Here is a 21,018-nt window from a genome sequence, read left to right as displayed (position 1 = left end):
GGGGAGAGTCCCTTATCACCGCTGTGGAAGATGAAGTGTGGAAGCGTGTAGAACACCTACGCAAGTGTGAGTCATCTAAGGAGACGGAGCTTGGAGAAACCTGTTGACGTGTTTCCTAACACTTCCTCTTCCTGGTGAAACATGTAAACAATGGGTTGCCAAAGTGTGGCCCGTCGGCCATTTGCACATTGCAGTAATATAATAATAATAATAATAATAATTTTCTGTACCGCTTATCCTCATGAGGGTCACAGGCATGCTGGAGTCTATCCCAGCTGTCTAGGTGCGAGAGGTGGGGTACACCCTGGACTGGTGGCCAGCCAATCGCAGGGCACATATAGACAAACAACCATTCACACTCACATTCATACCTACAATTTGGAGTGGCTAATTAACCTAGCATGTTTTTGGAATGTGGGAGGAAATCGGAGTACCTGGAGAAAACCGGAAAGAACATGCAAACTCCCCACAGAGATGACCGAGTGGACTTCATCTTGACACCCATGCCACCCGGAACCCACCTCTACAAATTGATTATTGTCCAATGGGAAACACTGATAATTATCATTGAGAAGGCCGGATGTATTATAATAACAATAATAATAATACATTTTATTTGTATAGGGGTTTTCAAAATACTCAAAGATGCTTTACAGTGAAAAAAAATAGAGTTGAGTAAAAAAAAAAAATGTTTTTTATTAAAAAAATACAACATCCATACATTCATTCAGAGCTAAAACCAAGGCTAAAAGCGGGGCACAGCAGTCAGGTATAAAAAGCCAGACATTAAAAACGACAGGTGGGTTTTGGCTCGTTTTTCGAAGGTGGGAAAGTCTAGGCCAGGGGTCGGCAACCTTTACTATGAAAAGAGCCATTTTACCCAATGCCCACTGAAGAAAAATAGCCTGGAGCCGCAAAACATATAGTATGTTTAAAACAACATTGGAGGGAATTTGGGGGTATCAAAGTAGTTCAGATAAGAAAAGACGAGTTGGAGTACTCTTGCTAGTTTTGGAGATAAACTTACATAAATGTATGTGTAAACTACTGTAAACGTAAAAACAAGTTCCCATGCCGCTGTTTTTAAATTATCTCGAATTTATTTTTTAGATTTGTAGGTAAGTATTACTTGTTTTTCTTCATGTACTGAACTGGATAGCAGTCAGAACTCACTCAGGATGCATTCATGGTCTCAGACAAAGTTGGATTTTTTAAAACTCATTACAAAAGACGTGCATTTTCCCCACTCGGGTGTTAAAAATATTCAAGCATCGCAAAGGGAGCCACAATAAAGAGTCTGAAGAGCCAGATGCGGCTCTGGAGCCGCAGGTTGCTGACCCCTGGTCTAGGCAAACACGGAGTGAATGGGGCAAAAAATTCCAGAGGGTGGGGGCAGCGATGGAGAAGGCTCTGTCTCCCCAGGTTCGGAGCTCGGTCTTACAGGGAGGTGCCAGGAGGTTGGAGTCCGAGGAGTGAAGGGGACGCGGGGGTCAAATTGGGGTCCATTATCAGAGTAGTTTCAATTCAATTTTAGTTACGTATGTACAGCAGAATCGACACAAAAGGCCCCAGTAGTCAAGTGTAGCGTTCCCGTGTGAGCTATTCCATATTAGCTACATGAGCGTCGGCACGTCAAACACAATTCCTACTCCTGTTGTCAAAAGAACAACACACAATATATGGATAAAAATAGACAATACACTACATATGTATAATACAGAACATTAACAGACTACTATGTGAGCTCTAACAATGTGCAACATTTACAACAGCAAAGCACTCTGGGAAACAGTAAGTAATCCCAGCAATGCTACGCAGCATTTTGTCAAATGATACCGTTGTATTGACACTCATCAGAACAGGCCGAGTTCGATATCTTGTTTATTTTCTGTAACTACAGCTGTTGTGTTCATTTCTACACAACTTGGAAAGCCTTTCTCGCTCTGGCACAAAAACATCCCACTGGAAGGATCGCGTCTGCGATCTGCCAGTATTTTCCTGCCATCACAAATATGTGCTGTGGGCTGCCAGGCGCCGATGCGATCCAACAGTGCGCTGCGAGTAACCACATAATGGTGTGTTCAAGTTCGAACTCCTTCTCTGCCTGCGCATCCATCGGCGTAAAAGTACCATACAGTCAGTTCGAAGTCGGTTGCAGCAGCAGGGTATCAGGGTTTGGTAAATAAACAAGATGGAACACGCTGTGTGTGTGGGGAGGAATTCTGGGAATCTGGCTCAACCAAGCCAGGATTTGCGCTCAAGATGAAACTCAATAAAGTTATATTTCATAAACAAAATTAAACAGTACTTTGGTTATGAACTTACTTTGTCAAGTCCGGTTTTCGGCTTTATGTGTTCATGTGAAAGCGGGTGTTTGAGGGCATATTATTCGACTTCCATTCAAAAATCCTGGTTGGTGTATTTTACAAAAAAAGGGTATGTAATTATTATGGACGATATGAGGAGTTTCCAAAAGATTATGACTGGCATGCCAGTGAATCACACAATTTAAAACCAATTATTATACTATCCATTTATCATGTATTTATTTTCACTCTAACGCTCACCATTGCACAACTTTGACATATTAACAATCCATTTACAAAATAAATACATTGCAGCAACAACTTATATTTGTCACAATGCTATATTTTCATATTTATGTATTTTTAAATGCATGTGTGAGAAACTTGTTTTGTGTCAACTTTTTTCATTGCTTCCTTTTCATAATAAAGCAGTTGATTGCAGTTGATTGATGCCCTTGTGTGTTTATTCCTCCAGCAAATATTATGTATTATAATATAAGAAGACAATTAGAGAGAGTACTCACGCAGACTCTTGTGACATTGGCCTAACATGGACTAATTACTAATATTTCATATTGCATTTTTTTGTGATTACTGCCTCAAAAAGGGAGCATATCTAGTGGCTGAAAATCCATCATAATATTATCAAATTTCAAATGTTTTGAAACCTTGTAGCTTCTCAATAAAGGGTAACTCCATTTCCGAAGTAGTTCAACAGCAAAACATTGTCACTTTCATCGCCCATTTTTATCTGAAAGCCTGAACATAACTTGGTCCCAACCAAACTATGAGCTTAGCCTAGTAGCATGTTGTTAGCATGCTGATTATGCTGGTTATTAATAGGGAAAAAGGGGAAGCAGGCCAACATACAGCATTTGGCCTTAAAGCAGCAACACAAATGATGCTTAGATAAAGTACGTAAATGGGAGAATTTAAAAGCATTTAGGCTCCATAAGGGGAAAAGAAATCACTTATCTTCATGCTTGACTTTGAGTAACTTGCAATTTCCTCCTGGCAGCGCAAATAAGATCTTCGGAAAGTGTTTATCTATGATAACAATCTGTATCTCCATTTCTTAGAGCCCCATCCTCTGTGCCGAGGAATTCTTCACAAGTGCCATGTCCATTATCAGAGCAGTAAATTCAGTAAATTAGAGCACCTAGTATGTTGTTATTCATCCTTTTCTTGAGTTTCAATTCAATTTTAGTTAAGCATGTACAGCACAACCGACACAAAAGGCCCCTGTAGCGTTCCCGTGTGAGGTATTCCATATTAGCAATCAAAATTCCTACTCCTGTTGTCAAAAGAACTACACACAATAGATGGATAAAAATAGACGATACACTACCTATGTATAATACAGAACATTAACAGACTACTATGTGAGCTCTAAACATGTGCAAAAACTGTACACCAAGAAACAGTAAGTACTCCCAGCAATGCTACGCACCATTTTGTCCCATTTCGTTTAATATTTACTCTGCGATCAAAAGCCTCAGTAAGTGTTTACTGTTGGGAGGAAGGCTGCGGTGCACAGCCACACCGGAACTGTGGCATTCCGCTTTTACCAAAAATATGCTTGCATAAACAAGACTATAAAACACATACAGTTGAAACCAGAGGTTTACATACTCTCTGCAAAAACACATAAATCTTTGACTTTGAAGAAAGTCATAAACCACTTTAAAATATCTCTTGTATTGCAACATTTAGCGAATAGAGATGATTTTAGTCATCTTAACTGACCTTCAAATATTGAAGAAAAAATGTCACAAACATGCACGTTTGGGATGTGGCCGTCTTCAATGGCAAACGAGGCTTTCTGGCGAACTGAGAGTGATGACAAAAAGTCGGGTGCCATGCCGTGCAGTGTGAGACTTTGCAAGAAATGGCGCCATTTATATGTGATGACACTCGTTAAGTAAAACCTAAAAAAAGTTTGTCATTTATAAATGAGATTGCATGTTAGTGTGAATATAGATTACGATTTAATGGAATAGCTTTACAACCAATTTCCTTAAGCGTTACAAAGACCTATAGTATCTGATAAATTGAAAGATAAAGTCTCCTACCAACATTTGGTGGGCAAGTTAACGTCTGTGGTTAAATGAAATGTGGTAAGTAGGTTTCAAAACGTTGAAGACATATCTGCTCAATCAGTGAGCGACCAGTAGTGGTTTATGTCACCTGGTTTGGCAATCTTGATGGAAAATTACATTTAAAAAAAAAATTGCCAACCATCCACGATCCTTAGGGAACACATAAGTCTCTTTTCTGTGCATTCTAAAGATATAAAAACAGGTAAAATGAGGCACTGAAGAAAACACATAATGGGACACGCCTTTTCTGAAAACAAATTCTCAAAACTGCTGACAATCCATCATTTACATAATATGACCTGCATAATAACCGAACTACACTGACACTGTTATCTCCGCCAAGTGCATTCATGCTAATAGCCATAGCACAAAAATTCACACATGTTTTCTTCCAGAACATTAAATGAGTTCAAGCTACTGCCACATTTCACAAACAATTTAGACCGTTATAGCATCAAAGCATTTAACTAATTAAGGACATGCATGACATTTTCCACATACCAAAAATTCCCACTTTTCTTTCATTCCCATTTTTTGGAATGCAAAATGCTTTTGTTCTGAATAGTTCTAACTACTTCCACATTTCTCAAACGGATTTAAGCCATTCCAAAGTGAAAATTCACAACTTTTTCAAGACATTTATCCCGCTATCATACTAGATTAGGTTAGCATGTTAACATTGCCAGCATGCTAACATTAGCATACTAGCATTTTTAGCTATTCTCATGGGTAGACACACACACATATTTTATATATATATATAAACCACTATCATACTTGGTATTAGCGTGTTAATATTAGCATTAGACACATTTATAAAAATGTATCAATGTGATGCTACGTAACATTAGCATAGTTACAGCACGGACAAAAAACCATAAAACATTATTGGAGGTGTTTTTAATGCGGGCTTTGTAGACGGAATAGGTGTGTCCAATTATGTGCATTAATCATCTGCCTCGTTTTTTTTTTACCTGTTTTTATATCTTTATATATAAATCCCACACTGGCCAGCTGCTACAAATCTAACCTCATAGTACATTTTGTCGATGGTGGCTAGCATCAGGGTGCGGCCAATGGAAAAGGGCTTTTGTTCCCCAGTTGTAAAATGCACCAACAGTGTCTCCACATTCTGTGCACACGTTCTTGCTTCTGATGTTGTGCAAGGAAAAGTCCAACATTTTGGGCCGAGATAAATAACAGCTCACCCGAATCTTTCCCTCCCTGCCTGGGGAGGAGTTTTACTAAACAGTAAATCTCTTTTGAGGAAAACAACCCACCTGTATTGGCACTGTGTTACTTTATCTTGTTTTTTCTGGCAAGCATACCTCTGGCAGGTCTCAAAGTAATCCCACCATCCACTTCCAATGTCTGGTGGGGAAAAAAAAACCAATGTAATGACAATATCTGAACATCTGCCATCCTCGCTGTGTGACAGAATCAGGTTGAGGAGACAGAGGGAATAAAACATTGTGTCATTTCACTAGGGTTCATAACAGAGAATCATACGTGCAGGCCTGGTGCTAAACCCATAAGCTATTATTACATCCCCTACAAGGATAACAAGGGTGCAGTATCCTTTTACCCATCCTGTTTAGTTGCTTATTTTGTGTCACCATGACATCCATCCATCCATTTCCTGGAGCCAATTCCAGCTATTGCTCCTTTCAACCCAACTTAAAAGTATAAAGACTTCTCGGAATAACGCTGTTCATCAGTCCTCCACGATTCCGCTTTGTCTTGCTGCTCATTCTGCTGTCTCTGTGGTTGTAAAACCAAGCAAAGTCTTTATGACATATAAGAGGCACAGGAGGTCGCGGGTCCAATAACTCCCTTTATCACCCCAACGTTCTTGCAGCTCGAGGCGTTTTACAGGCGAATTTGCTGAAAAGAATTCTTAATTAGTGAAGTTTGTGAAGCAAGCATCAGGGGTCTAATAGGGAACTAGAATGGACTGCTACCAGGGAATTGCTTGGCTGGTAGATATAGATATACAGACAGACAGATTTGGGCTCCAGAGAAGCTCCATGGATGGTGGGGACGGGTGGAGGGTGGGAGGGAAAAAAAGGAGCCTCCGGCAGCTTGGGAATGGTGCCTGGCGGCTGGCCAGAGCAGCAAGGCGTTCCATCTGGAGCACGCCCAGCAAGGCTCCGTGGGAGGTGGGGATGTCGAGCAAGGAACTGTGCTTCATGCAGCCTGGAAATGGTGCCTGGAGCCCAGCAAGAAGGGCAAGGTGTTCCGCCTGGAGCACGCCCAGTGAGGCTCCTTGTGGGAAGTGGGAAGAGCCCAGGAATGGTGCGTGGAGCCCGGCTGGAGCAGCAAGATGTTCTTCCTGGTTCTGCCTCATCTAATGTGAGATTGGTCTTCATGCAGCCCGGAAATGGTGTGTGGAGCCCAGACATCATGATGAGATGTTCCGCTTTGTGCATGCCTAGAGAAGCTCCAAGGGAGGCGGGGAAGTTCAGTGGAAAACTGAGCCTCCAGCAGCCTGGAAGTATTGCCTGGATGCCCGGTTCAGATCGGTGGATTAAGCATCAAAATGGTGTAATCGGAATGTTAGTCCGACCCTAATCTCAGTAGAGACTGGCAGAATCTACACTAAATGTACGTAATTGTACAACACTTCCCAAGAAGTCCAAAAGATAATCCTTATAGCGAGGCTTGTTTTTGGCTGTGCTTAATTTGATCCTTCTCCAGCAACCATCAGGGCTCCATCAGTATTTGATAAAGATGAGCTTTAAATTGATGATTAACCTTTATAATCCTGCATGTATATTGAAAATTGCTTGCTTGTCTTTGCCACACAAAGGAGAAACACATTATGAAGCTCAGCGAAGACTGCGGCTCAGAAAGCAAATGGGACAGTGTTTTCCATCTGGCGCGTGGCTGGATAATGAAGGAAAAAAAAAAAAAAAGGCGAAAAAATCATCTCATAATGACTCTCAACCGATTATTTATTTTCTGTTCTGTCCCTGCAAAAAATGTCAGCGGCAGCGTGATGGCTCAAATTACTTGTGGAAATTAGTGCTTGTCATTGTTTGGATTGGTTTATTAAGGAGCAATCAGACATTTAATAAGTAATTTAACTCCAACTGGGAAGAAAATGTGTGTCCTGAATTAAATCACAGACCTGTATAAGTGCCATCTGACAGTTCACATAAACATACTGTATCTTGAGGCATGATGTCACCTTCTTATATATAGTATATATGTAAGTATGTACAAACGAGACGAGATTGGCCTAATCCTGGGATTGGGATTTTTGGCCGGACACCAAGTGTAATGTTGAAAAATGGATATGGAAAGAAAATGTAGCATCTCAGATCTTTTGCTGTTCTTCATATTTTTAAAAGAACACACTTGTTTTGCCATGTTTACATTCAGTGACGGTGTGGCCATTTCTGTTCTGTCAGTTGTCTTATTTTACTTCTTTGATTGTTAACATGCTACATATTGTTTGTAATTATGTACCAGATTGTTTGATTTTTGAAAGCGAACGGTATATCCACAAAATCATACTTCATAGCACCTGCCGTGACGAACTAACTCTCCCAGGAAGTGACATCATCGGTGTAATGCAAAATGCTTTTGTTCTGAATAGTTCTAACTACTAAAGTCCAAATCCAAAACTTTTTTAGGACATTTATCCCACTATCATACTAGATGCTACATGCTAATGTCAGCATGTTAACATTGCCAGCATGCTAACATTAGCATACTAGCATTTTTAGCTATTCTCATGGGTAGACACACACACATATATTATATTATATATATATAAACCACTATCATACTTGGTATTAGCGTGTTAATATTAGCATGTTAACATTGCTAGACACTTAAAAAAAAAATTATCAATGTCATGCTAGGTAACATTAGCGTGGTTACAGCATGGACATAAAACCATAAAACATTATTGGGGGTGTTTTTAATGCAGGCTTTGTAGGCGGAATAGGTGTGTCCCATTATGTGCATTAATGATCTGCCTCTTTTTGACCTGTTTTTATATATTTAGATATAAATCCCACACTGGACAGTTGCTACAAATCTAACCTCATAGTGCATTTGTAATTATGTACTAGGTTGTTTTATTTTTGAAAGCGAACGGGAAACTACAAAATCATACTTCATAGCACCTGCCGTGACGAACTAACTCTCCCAGGAAGTGACATCATCGGGGTAATGCAAAATGCTTTTGTTCTGAATAGTTCTAACTACTAAAGTCCAAATCCAAAACTTTTTCAGGACATTTATCTCGCTATCATACTAGATGCTACATGCTAATGTTAGCATGTTAACATTGCCAGCATGCTAACATTAGCATACTAGCATTTTTAGCTATTCTCATGGGTAGACACACACACATATATTATATTATATATATATAAACCACTATCATACTTGGTATTAGCGTGTTAATATTAGCATGTTAACATTGCTAGACACTTAAAAAAAAATTATCAATGTCATGCTAGGTAACATTAGCGTGGTTACAGCATGGACATAAAACCATAAAACATTATTGGGGGTGTTTTTAATGCAGGCTTTGTAGGCAGAATAGGTGTGTCCCATTATGTGCATTAATGATCTGCCTCTTTTTGACCTGTTTTTACGTATATATTTAGATATAAATCCCACACTGGACAGTTGCTACAAATCTAACCTCATAGTGCATTTGTAATTATGTACTAGGTTGTTTGATTTTTGAAAGCGAACGGAAAACTACAAAATCATACTTCATAGTACCTGCCGTGACTAACTAACTCTCCCAGGAAGTGACATCATTGGGGTAATAACGCTCAGGTAAACAAACGAGAATGTTTACAGTGATTATCGCAAAGATTTGAGCGATGTGTCAGGATGAATAAACATTTAGAGATGAAATAGAAAAATTGCAGTTCATGGACTTGAGCTTTAAGACATGACACAGAATGTTATGTGTAAATTACTCCGGAGTTGCTTTTCCTTTATTGTTTTAAATCGGCTTCTTAATGAGCGTAAAGGGTTTTTATAGCCTTTTTATTGCATATGTGGCCACATGTCAAAGATAATGTTTGCCACAGTCGCCACTCTCCGCCCTCGACAGTAAATACATCGCTGTGAAAAGATGGCAACATTCATTCATTCATTTATTTTCTTCCGAATATCCTCACGAGGGTCGCGGGGGTGCTGGAGCCAATCCCAGGGCACATATAGACAAACAACCATTCCCACCCACATTCATACCTATGGAAAATTTGGACTAGCCAATGAAGCTAGCATAGTTTTTGGAATGTGGGAGGAAACCGGAGTACCCGGAGAAAACCCATGCATGCACGGGGAGAACATGCAAACTCCACACAATGCGTTTATACTGTACTTTGGAGTCAAATGTGTCTTGTAAAAGGGTTCCTTCGAGTCAGTCGTCAGTAAAAGTGGGCGTCCAACTGTCTCTCGTGTCATCCCACCTTTCAGCAAGGCACTTAACAGCATATTTGTTCCAAAGGTGCCTAAAAGCTGCACACGGTTGTGCCAATTGTGCCAATAATGCTGCTGTGCATTTGCTGTGCTCGTACTTTTATGGATTGAATGCACACAAAAAATACATGAAAAATAAATGTCTATATGTGCCCTGCAATGTCATCTGCCTCTCGCCCAAGTCAGTTGGGATAGACTCCAGCATACGCCCATGAACCTACTGAGGATAAGTGGCATAGAAAATGATGGATAATCCATAATTAATAAGATATTATGAACAGGCCTTAAAACAAAACAGTTACAAAAAATAATCTCTCTGAAAAATTACCAGAGCTCATAATAATCACAACTGACAGGACATGATAAAGATAAGCATAAACATGTTGAACAGCCGCTTCATGCACACTGTGGATTTGTAGAACCACTAAACAATATGATTAAGAGACTAGCGTATGTATGCAAATTAGTTTTGAATAGAGAGAGAATAAAACGTCTAATCTAAAAAGAGAAATGGATAAAACATTAGCTTCCCCCTTTTTTTTCTCCAACAATGTACCAACTGTCTGTGCTAATTATATTACCGTACACTTCCATAATAATGCACAAAAACATTGGTTCTTTTTCCTGTGTGACAGATGGTCTAATTGGAATCGGACCAATGACCATCAATGGCTATACAATATCACAATATGCTTTATAACATACTTTAATATGCTTTTAAATTGCCTTGAAAGAAATAAACTGATAAACAAGCAACAATGTTTCATCATGTATTAATCAGAATGGCTTCTTATATTTATTTATTGATGAAATCCATTGAATTATTAATACTTTCCTACAGAATAGTTGTAGTTAAAAAATATTTTTTTCATAGTAGCTGCCCCATTTGTTCCGGAGTAGTCTCTTGCAATACTCAGACATTGAAGAGAACGGTGTTTTTGTGGAACATTACCCCTGCATCAGATTGTTACCAGATATAAGACTAAGCACAGACATATGCTTCATGTGTTCTATTATTCTATTTGTGTGTTCTATTATTCTATTCATGTGTTCTATTATTCTATTCATGTGTTCTATTATCTATTCATGTGTTCTATTGGATTTTGGTAGTAGAAAAGTGCAAATTTGAAGTGGGTGGTGTTGCACTACTAGGCCAAAACCTCCACCAATACAAAGAATGACTTTCAGCACCAGGGAGAGCTCCTTGCATTGTCTCCTCTGGAGACTGCTAATGCTACGTCATGAACACAGCTTGGCTACTTCAAGCTGGAGACTCCTCCATACATCTCCTTCACACATTTCAGAGTTGATGAGAGTTTTCGAAGTACTTGCTATTTGCTCTACTATGTACTACTAAATTCTGGTACAGATTGCCAATATTCTGCCTTTGGAGATAATATCATAGGTTATCAAGGTTCACACTCAACACTTTCACCTTGTGTTGAAATCAAAGTAGCCAAAGTATATACTGTATATACGTATATGCAGTAATCCCTCACCACTTTGCGCTTCACATTTTGCAGCTTCACTCCATCACAGGTTCTATCAGGTGAACCTGTTTCTGTAATCTCTGGGTTATTCTTGAAGAGGCAGACAAACTATTGATCTTTATTCAATGAGGAACGCCTCTCCATATGCCGTCCATCCTAAAGCTACCCGTATACAAAATTAGACCATCAATCCAGAATATTCTTAAAACCATTTCAGTACAGAGTCCAAGCAAAATCCTTTAGTTCAACACTCCTCATGGCACCACAAGAAAAATCATCTCACCAACTTATATCTCTGCAAACATCATATCATGTGCTTTCCTTGACTCCACAAAACTGTATACGCCCACAGAGTCTGAACTAGAACACAGCCTGACCAAGCAGGAGCATCTGAATCAAAACAAATCTCTCTCCTTGTGACGGGGTCATGATCCCCCCCTCGAGAGACGGCCACCGTTAATCTGCCAAATATGACATGACTGGGACGAATAAAAAGCAGCTTCAGGGAGGTGGGTAACGATATCAATGAATAAACGATCATTTTTTAACCATATTAATGGAAAACTGGTCCATGAAATATATTTATTAGAAGGTCATCTCCTTGCATCATCACGTTCTTGTGAATTTACGCAAAATAACGCCCATTTTTACACTCACATTATCAATATAGGAAACGTTCTGAGTAAGTGGCGGACAGGAAGTGACGTTAGGTGTTCCTAGTCGAGCTTCAGCTTGCCATGGGTGACGACCGCAACAGTAGCTCATGTTTTATTTGGGATTATTGTGTTTTGAGATCATAACAACCTGCGATGAAAGCCTTTCCTTAGTCAATCAAGTCTGGTGCTAATGTATTTTCATGAAGTATTACTACTATTACTGTTTTGTACTACAGTATAGGGTACCACATGTCACCTCAGCATCTTTGAATGAGTTGTCCGAATGGCTTATGTTTGTATTTTAGGTCATTTAGCTATTTAGCTTGTTATGCTTGAAAATGATTAATTTTGTTTTCTTAAAGTTTTCTTAAATGTAATATTTCTGACTAATCATAGGTGCTACTCAGCCACAGAACAACAGAACTTATTACTTAATATGTTTTTGAAAAAAATGGATGTATTTCTTCAAAAATCTTACTTTCTTTTCTTCCTGTGTTTTGGCGCAACTCATGTGTGGCGACAACACGGTGTCCCATGTTTACTTTGTTTTTTTTTACCTGTTTGTCACGGCACCCCGTTGCATGTAATTAATCTGCTCCTGTTTTGTGGTTTCAGTTGTTCACTTTCTTGTTCCCACCTCCCGTGGTGAGTTTATTTGTTAGCCTCACCGATAGCACCTTTCTTCCTGAGTTATATTGTAGTTTGTGTTTATGTTTTGCCATTTCGCTCTGCGGGAGCTCAATTAAAAACACACGCCGCCTCACTCTGTATAACGGATCATAACAGCAGGTGATAGAAAAAGTTATTTTCACATTTAGTTGCTCCTGTTCGCATTCATTGGGGCCAAGTTGGGTACTGACCAACCTCGATCAGCAGATGGACGGAGTGGCATCGACAGGTGTGGAAGTGGAGTGGAAAGTGCTTTTCTAGTTTCATAAAGGTAATAAACCAAGCCAGAAAAAAGCTGAATGTGAAATGTGAATGTCGAACTTGGAAGATTCTTTGACAGTCTCAATACCGTTCTTTACGCGGTCCTGTCGGTGCACATAGTAGATGGAACTGATGCGCAGCATATGGACCAAGGTCTTAGCACCGATTCCTGCCTGCTGCACTCTCATGAATTATGGAATTCTGCACAAATATGCAAATCTGGGCATTAGCCTAGTTATACTGCTGTACTGTAACTTACAGTGACTTATTTATTATGTATGAAGTATTGGAGAGACAGGTCCTGGCAGTTGGCTTTCCTCAGCTGCAGTTTCACATCATGATCAAGCATAAATAGGAGGAGCGGTACTTCCAAAACGCAAGCTTTCTTCCACTCTGAGGAACAATCGAAGCCAGCCTCCACAGCCAATTGCCAAGCTACTTAAAATAACAATGGCTTGCACTGGATTTGGGAGTCTGGAAGATACAGAGGGAGTAAGTGTGCAGTTGTTGCTAATCCTCTAATTTCCCCCCACAAGGCTGACATTCAATGAGATCAGCCATCAGTTGGGTGAGGGAAAGATGGGAAAACAACGTACACGAAACACACCAAAATCTTCCCGCAGCACGGTATCATGAAAACGGCTGATTGTACTTGAATGTAGTTGGAAATATCCTTAATCTACAGCTGCAGCTCAGTGTCTCAATCGTATGCACATCCAGCTGTAGGCTGAAAGCCTAATGAAATAAATCCTGCAGCTTTGAGACAAACAGAGCTATAATTAGCTCTGATCAAAGTCAATCATCCGGCGCATGACAGCAAACGTCTTGTGTTTAACAAGCAGCCAGGGGAGTATGGGTACCTTGTCCTTGTGAGGCAGGTCACCAAAATATAAAGCCTCAAAATCACAAATCTGCTTCTAACACAAGAATATACTGTAAAACAGACAAAAATATGCTTGGTAAGATCGCAACTATGATTTGTGGAAGTCCAATAAATGACATTTGTTGTGTTTTTTCAAGGTATACCTGAGTATAAATCATTTTTGGTCCTACTAAAAGAACATCACAGTGATACTATGTTGGTGTCAGTAATACTAACAATGGATCAATCTTGAGTCAAACTGCATCAATCTTGAGTCTGTGTGGTCATGGTCACAAGCTACACGAAGGAACATTGCATAATCACACTTGTACAGTTCATCATATCTGACATGTGTCACATATGAACAAGTGCAATAAACTGATTGGGTTTTCAGACCAACATGATCTCACCAGGTTATTGTACAAAAATATGCACATTGCTGTATGAGCCCGGGGCCCTAGAACTGCCTTGCACATCACAAACTGGCAGACAAGTTGCAATAAAAAAACATGAGAAAACAGGACTCAAATAATGTGGACTCAAAATAACGTTCATGAATAAAAAGCACGGACTTTCTTCAGAACTAAAAGATTAGGTACAAATTTTTGTACAAACATTATTCATCCCCCATCTCTTTGTTCATACAATTTATTTACCATTCTATTTTAATGCTCGTGCCACCCCCCCCCCACACACACACACACTCACACATTTGTGCATTTGACCCACATTATTATGTTGTTTTTTTTCCCCCTTTTCTGTTCTTTGACCCAGTTGTGGTGATGGCAAAGGATCATACTACTAAAACTCAACCATCTATAACTTTATTACATTAAATATAAACAATAAGTAAGGGGTGTCCAAAGTGTGTCCCGGGCGCAATTTGGGCTTATAGTTGTTTTTTTAATGGTCTTCAGCATATTATAAAAACTACAATTAAACTAAAAAGAAAATCAAATCAGAACAACAAAAATACAAGAAAAGAGCAGCAATTTTAGGAGAACACTGTCAACATATCACAGGAATAAAGTTGTAATATTCAGAGAATTAAAATATTGTAATACTTTTTACAAGAATAACGTCGAAATATTGTGAGGAAATTATATATGTTAGAAGTAGGGTTGGGCAATATGGACCTTAGCATATATCACTATATTTTTGGGATGTATCACAATATTACGATATAAAACAATATATAATTACAATTTAGAGTCTTATAGAAAAAGCTACAAACCTTAAGCCAACATGGGAAGAAACTATATCGATATTTTGGTACATAAAAAATATCACCCACCCCTAGTTAGAAGCTATTAAAAAAAACATTTGGAAAATTCATGAGTCATCATATAGACTCCTACGTATAGACATATTGCGGCATACACAAGTCGGTGAGGACCAGGCAGCTCTTTATTTGACAAGAGTCAACCAGGACCTATGAGAAAACTGACAAGCTTGTCAGCGCCTGTCATTACTCAATACAACAATCTGACTTCTGTGTTATCTTCCAAAGAACACTGAAATCAGCATGCAGCAACTTAACACCCAAGAAATAAGTACAAGTACCAATATGAGTTTAAAATTTAAAAAAAACATTTTAATTTCTTCTCCATAATGCATTTGTGTGGCCGAGTTGTTAGCGCGCATTACACAGCCGAGGTTCGATTCCCCCCCAACTTTGGCCTACATCTGGTGGAAGGTTGGATATATGCAATCTGTAGCAGCATCCCCAAAAATATCAGATTTACAGAATATCCAGGCCTTGGTCACATTTTCAAAATCAACATTGTACTGAAAAAAAATCAAATACAGGCCACGTAGGAGCAAAAAATCTGAATTGTAAAAGGCTTGAAATTGAATCATACAGAAGATTTTTATCCTAAATCCTTTTCCTTTTCCATGAATAACCAACAAAACACAAAGTGGGAAAACCTGAAGAATTAATTTGCATTAAGCATGTATGCCTCAGCTAATAGTGTTCATTCTGTGATTGAACAAACAAAGCTTCATCAAATATTAATTCCACCCTCTTGTTATTTTCAATTGCTCTTGATTAGAAGAGAAAATGTTGTTTTGTTTTCTTTCTCCCTCTTGGCCCAATCTTTGCTGAAGTGGAGCCAACTGGATCAAGTCCATCAAATAATACAGGAAATCACTCATGGGAGACAGATTCTCCCATCACATCACTTCTCTCCATTCTTACCACGCATACAACTCAGGTCTCACGTTGTGGAGTATATGTAGCCTTCATCCACCCAAGTCTTCAATCTTAATCCAGGCATCTAACCAGACCGCTGCCGTCTTTAAAAAACAGCTCATAAATACTTAATCCGGGTTTCTGTCACACAGTATACAGTTGAGTTCAGTTTGCATGATACGATTTTAGGAAGAAGTGGCTTGACTCGCTGCTGTGGGACGCGTAGGCGAAGGAAGCGATTGCGATGTCAGTGACATGAATAAGGGGACATCATTCCAGCATGACAGTGAGACGGTAAACAAAGGACGGCGATAGACGTCATCCAGTGTTTTGCGGGTCGTCCTACTCGGTATGTGTGCGTTTATGACAGGCTTTGTTGGAGACAAGACACGTTTTGTTGTTTCTTCATTCCTTTCTCGCTGTGAATGACTGTGCTAATGACTCATTAACTGATTACGGTGTGCTCGCTCCAACTTTTGGTTCTTGCTGGGTTATGTCGTGAGGACAAGCGTGCAGATAAAGGGATGTAATGTTACGTTACACGGTTCGATTCGCCCTGCATGGGACAATAAACCGCAGGACCCGTGGTTCTGTTTTCTGTTTTCTAAACAGACTAACTGACTGCAGCGCCCAGGCATCACCGATCTATAGTGTGTTTGTGTGTAAGGGCTGTACAGTGAAGCATTTAAGGTGTGAGTACGTTTTTCAACGCTTTCATTCGTGTTCACTTTGCAGAAATAAGACCATACGAAGTGATGTCTCAGCTACACAAGATGCACTTGTAGCTAACTAGTTCTCTCTGTGACGTACTATCCAACTCATGCGCTAAAAAGCCTTTTTTTTTTCATTTGTATGCATGGTGACGCCGCTCCGAATTCCTACGCAGCATGCTTTGAAAGAGAACGCAATGACGTGTTTGTTTCATTTACTACATCTACTGTGTAATCGTCACAAGAGGCTTCGCGCCGCAGCTCACACCCTCAACCTGGTTTGTGTGCACCACTGTGGAAGCCTGTATCCAGCCTTTGCTTATAGTGGAGGTCGTTTAGCGATAGCGCAACAAAAACACAGCATGGACACACTGCAATTGTTGTTTTCATGTTTTACACAGTGGTGGCTCTGGTTTGATTGACGCCCTGGATGGAACCATGCTAGGCAACACTTCGTTCCCATGGACTAATTCATACTACCGTCTGTAGAGGGCGCCCATCAGACACACATTGGAAGTAAGCGCTGACCATATATATGATTATTTTTTTTCTTACGCCTCAAAGCGTCCCCATTAGAATGTCCCCCTGGGTAATTTCCCATGTAGCCTATTTAGCTATAAAGCCTTTTTTTTCATTTTTATGCATGGTGACTTCGCTCCGAATTCCCACGCAGCGCGCTTTGAAAGAGAAAGCAATGACGTGTTTCTTTCGTCATGCATTTACTGTCTAATCCTCACAAGAGGCTTCCCGCCGCAGCTCACACCCTCAACCTGGTTTGTGTGCACCACTGTGGAAGCCTGTATCCAGCCTTTGCTTATAGTGGAGGTCGTTTAGCGATAGCGCAACAAAAACACAGCATGGACACACTGCAGTTGTTGTTTTCATGTTTTACACAGTGGTGGCTCTGGTTTGATTGACGCCCTGGATGGAACCATGCTAGGCAGCACCTCGTTCCCATTGACTAATTCATGCTACCGCCTGTAGAGGGCGCCCATATACATGATTTTTTTTTCTTACCCCCATGAGAATGTACCCCTGGGTAATTGCCCATGTAGCCAATATAGCTAAAACCACCATTGGTTTTACATTTCATAGACAATATAAATATAAAAAGATGTGTTAGGTACAGCTGCAATGTGACGCATATCACATCTTCATTGTTTTCCATTAAATATTAAAGTCCTTTAATTAAAACTGCTTGCTGATAGTTTGACTCTGGAACATTCTATTTCTCTTCCGATTAAATCTGAGGTTGACCGGTATCCTAGAAGATATTGGGTTTCACCTTACAGGTTCCGCGAGTTATGTTTCATTAGACATTCAATCAGACATTTCAGCTATTCAAGGGAAAGCCGGATCATCTTGCAAAATTACTGCCGGAACACGTTCCACCTTCAGGAACGTTAAAGCTGCCTCGGACTACACATGACATTAAAATCAACTCAAATTTAAAAATATATACTTCCATGAAATGACACCAGACAACCGCGCCAGTTAAACAGCTTCTTTGATGCTTTTGAGAAATTGTCCAACTTCTCCGTTAGCTGCACAATTTCTCACCTGCTCCTATAAATTACAATTAAAGCTGAATTACGACAATTTGACTCCCGTGACACTAACAAGTGGCTGTGGCAATTTCAAAAGTTAGGACTAACATCAGACGGATGCTGAGGGATGTACAACATTGGGTCAATGGCGCTTTGCTTTGCCTGCAATGTGAAACACTACACTACATAACTACCTGAACTACCTCCATACTAAACTACCTCCATACTAAACTACCTCCATACTAAACTACCTCCATACTAAACTACCTCCATACTAAACTACCTCCATACTAAACTACCTCCATACTAAACTACCTCCATACTAAACTACCTCCATACTAAACTACCTCCATACTAAACTACCTACTACCTATAGAGCTTATTTACTGGATGTGGCTTTTTAATTAGTTTGATCAATACTTATTATCATTTGAATTTAAATGTAAATTGTAAAGCGGGTGGAGGGGTGATTGGCTGTATTCATTAAAAAAAAACTTGTAAAACGAACAGAATATACCCTGGGATTTGAACGTACACGAACATTTCAGAGAGACCCACGGGTGGGCTTTATTCCACAGACAGCAGAGGAAATGTGCGGAGGAGAAAGTAGTTACCTCGTTGAGGATGTCAGCGCACCTCTTGGCTTCTTCTCGCTTTCAGGATCCACTCATCGTGGGGTGGATAAAAATGATGCCGAAACGTGGAAAAAAAAAAAGACTTTTGCGCACAGCAGGTCCACCGCGTAAAAAAAAAAAAAAAAATCACAGCCAAACACACAATGAAATAAAACGTTCCGTTACTCCTCCCGCTCACCTCCTCGCATCACTGATTGATTTAAAAAGCAGACGCGGAGGAGCAATGGAGGTGTTGTTTCATCACAAGAGGAGAACCGCCGCCTCTGGTGCACAGACACGCGTGGAACAAGAGAGAGAGAGAGAGGAGGGGAGGCGAGGAGGAGCCATATGCCGTCAGATGATCGGGTCAAGGTTGCTCTTCTCACTTGCACTCCCATAACTACTTCAACGTCGCATTAATTCCTCATGTAACATCTCCAAGATTGATATGGTTGTAATATCCAATACAGGGGTGTCCAAAGTGCAGTCGAGGGGCCTACCAGTGAACAACAGAAATACAATGAACAAAAAATAGAATCAAATTAGAAAAAAAAATTAATAGCAAAAATTGAAAAAGGAGAACAAATGTCTATGAAAATAGACATACATGTATTTATTATATGAGTGTGAATGGTTGTTTGTCTATATGTGCCCTGTGATTGGCTGGCCACCAGTCCAGGGTGGGATAGGCTCCAGCACCCTCGCGACCCTTGTGAGGATAAGCGGGAGAAAATGAATGAATGAATGTATTTATTACGCTTGCACACCAGCAGGTTCTTAATGATAACTGCCAATTTTTATTATGGAAAGAAAATCCAAATACCCAATATAATCCAAATGTCAAACCCATATGCAACTGGATTTGTGTGTGTAATAAAAAAAAATTGTCATTTAATGGGATAGGCTCCAGCACCCCCATGACGCTCGTGAAGATAAGTGGTAGAAAATGAATGAATGAATGTATTTATTACGATTGCACACTAGCAGGTTCTTAATGATAACTGCCACTTTTTTATAATCCAAATACCCAATACAATCCAAAAGTCAAACCCATTTGCCATTAGATTTGTGTGTGTAATTAAAAAAAAATGTCATTTAATTCATGCATAATGCCTAATTAATGCTGAATCATGATTTAAATGAATCTAAATAAAACTGGAAATAATCCACAAAGTCAGGGAATTGCAGTAATACATCAGCGTAGAAGTAATAGGACAAGCAAAAATTAAAAAAAAAACAAAAAACAACTTAAACTATATTATGAAAGCAGGAAGTGAACAAATGTAACGGTTACTGATTGTAAAAGTACCAGATGGAGGGGTAGGATTTAATAAGCTTTGCTTCTTCCTACTCCTTTTGGACATGTGGAACTGGGAACTGATTATGGGATGCACTCAATTGGAATCTGATGCATGACAGGCATTTGTGTCAACAGAAAAAAAATACTGTAATACTCGATGTCATACTAATGGTCATAATAGAAATAGCCCCTCCCTGGTTTTAAAGACCCATGCGGCAGGAGCACAGGTTACGGAGCATGAATACGCTCCGGCGTGTCGTATGCTGCTGTAATTATGAGGGCAGCAACGGCTCACCAAGGACTCGGCTAAGACACCAAAGGCTTTAAGGACCGTCTATAAAATATGGAAATACTAAATCTGCTTCCTGACACTGTCACTCTCTCGCTGTGCCTGTGAGGGGGGGCACAAAAACTGTGATCAGGGGTGTGATGCCCCCTCACTGAGCTGCCCCTTGTGTCTTCTTTGCATGTGGTGTATCAAATTTGTAGAGCATCTCCAGCAGCTATTGCTGGAGCAGCAAAACCCACTGACCTTTCTTCTATGGAAGGACTTCAGCGACAAGGTCCTTCCGGCTCACGGACACGATGGAGTACTGCTGTGTCTCAGTGTATAAAGTGTATATCTGTATTTCATTGTCTGACTAGAATAATGACATCAAACTTACATTAAAGACCGGAGAAAATCATGGTGTATAATAAATGTTTATGCAAACATTCCGCTATTCAGTGCACTCATGTAGGCTCAGCAAGTGCACTTACTAAGACGAGAAGAGAGCTCACTGCAGCCTTATCAGCTTTCTGGAAATATGCTCTTGTGTTAAAAATGTTACATTAAAAATGTTAAAAATACTGT

At 39.8% G+C, this 21,018-nt stretch overlaps 1 protein-coding gene across 3 annotated transcripts in view; it reads right to left on the bottom strand.

Annotated features, from left to right (window-relative positions):
• Positions 1 to 19,138, bottom strand: part of hs3st1l1 (heparan sulfate (glucosamine) 3-O-sulfotransferase 1-like1) — a 31,283-nt gene extending 12,145 nt beyond the window's left edge. Inside the window, exons 1-2 of one of the 3 annotated variants that reach the window (XM_058064777.2) lie at positions 18,866 to 19,138; positions 5,686 to 5,776 (exon numbers count right to left, since the gene is read on the bottom strand). The gene's annotated coding sequence lies outside the window, so the exon portion shown is untranslated. Of the gene's footprint in view, positions 1 to 5,685; positions 5,940 to 18,865 lie in introns of those variants that run through there. The other 2 variants (XM_058064778.2, XM_078794371.1) reach the window with 2 other exon arrangements.
• Between the last annotated feature and the right edge of the window lie 1,880 nt (positions 19,139 to 21,018).

The sequence above is a fragment of the Doryrhamphus excisus genome, linkage group LG10, assembly GCF_037039965.1.
Source record: "Doryrhamphus excisus strain RoL-2023G ecotype Guam linkage group LG10, RoL_Dexc_Guam_v1.1, whole genome shotgun sequence".
In the NCBI taxonomy this organism is placed as follows: Eukaryota; Metazoa; Chordata; class Actinopteri; order Syngnathiformes; family Syngnathidae; genus Doryrhamphus; species Doryrhamphus excisus.
The sequence above is the reverse complement of the archived record's forward strand: the minus strand, read 5'-3'. Positions and strand labels throughout refer to the sequence as shown.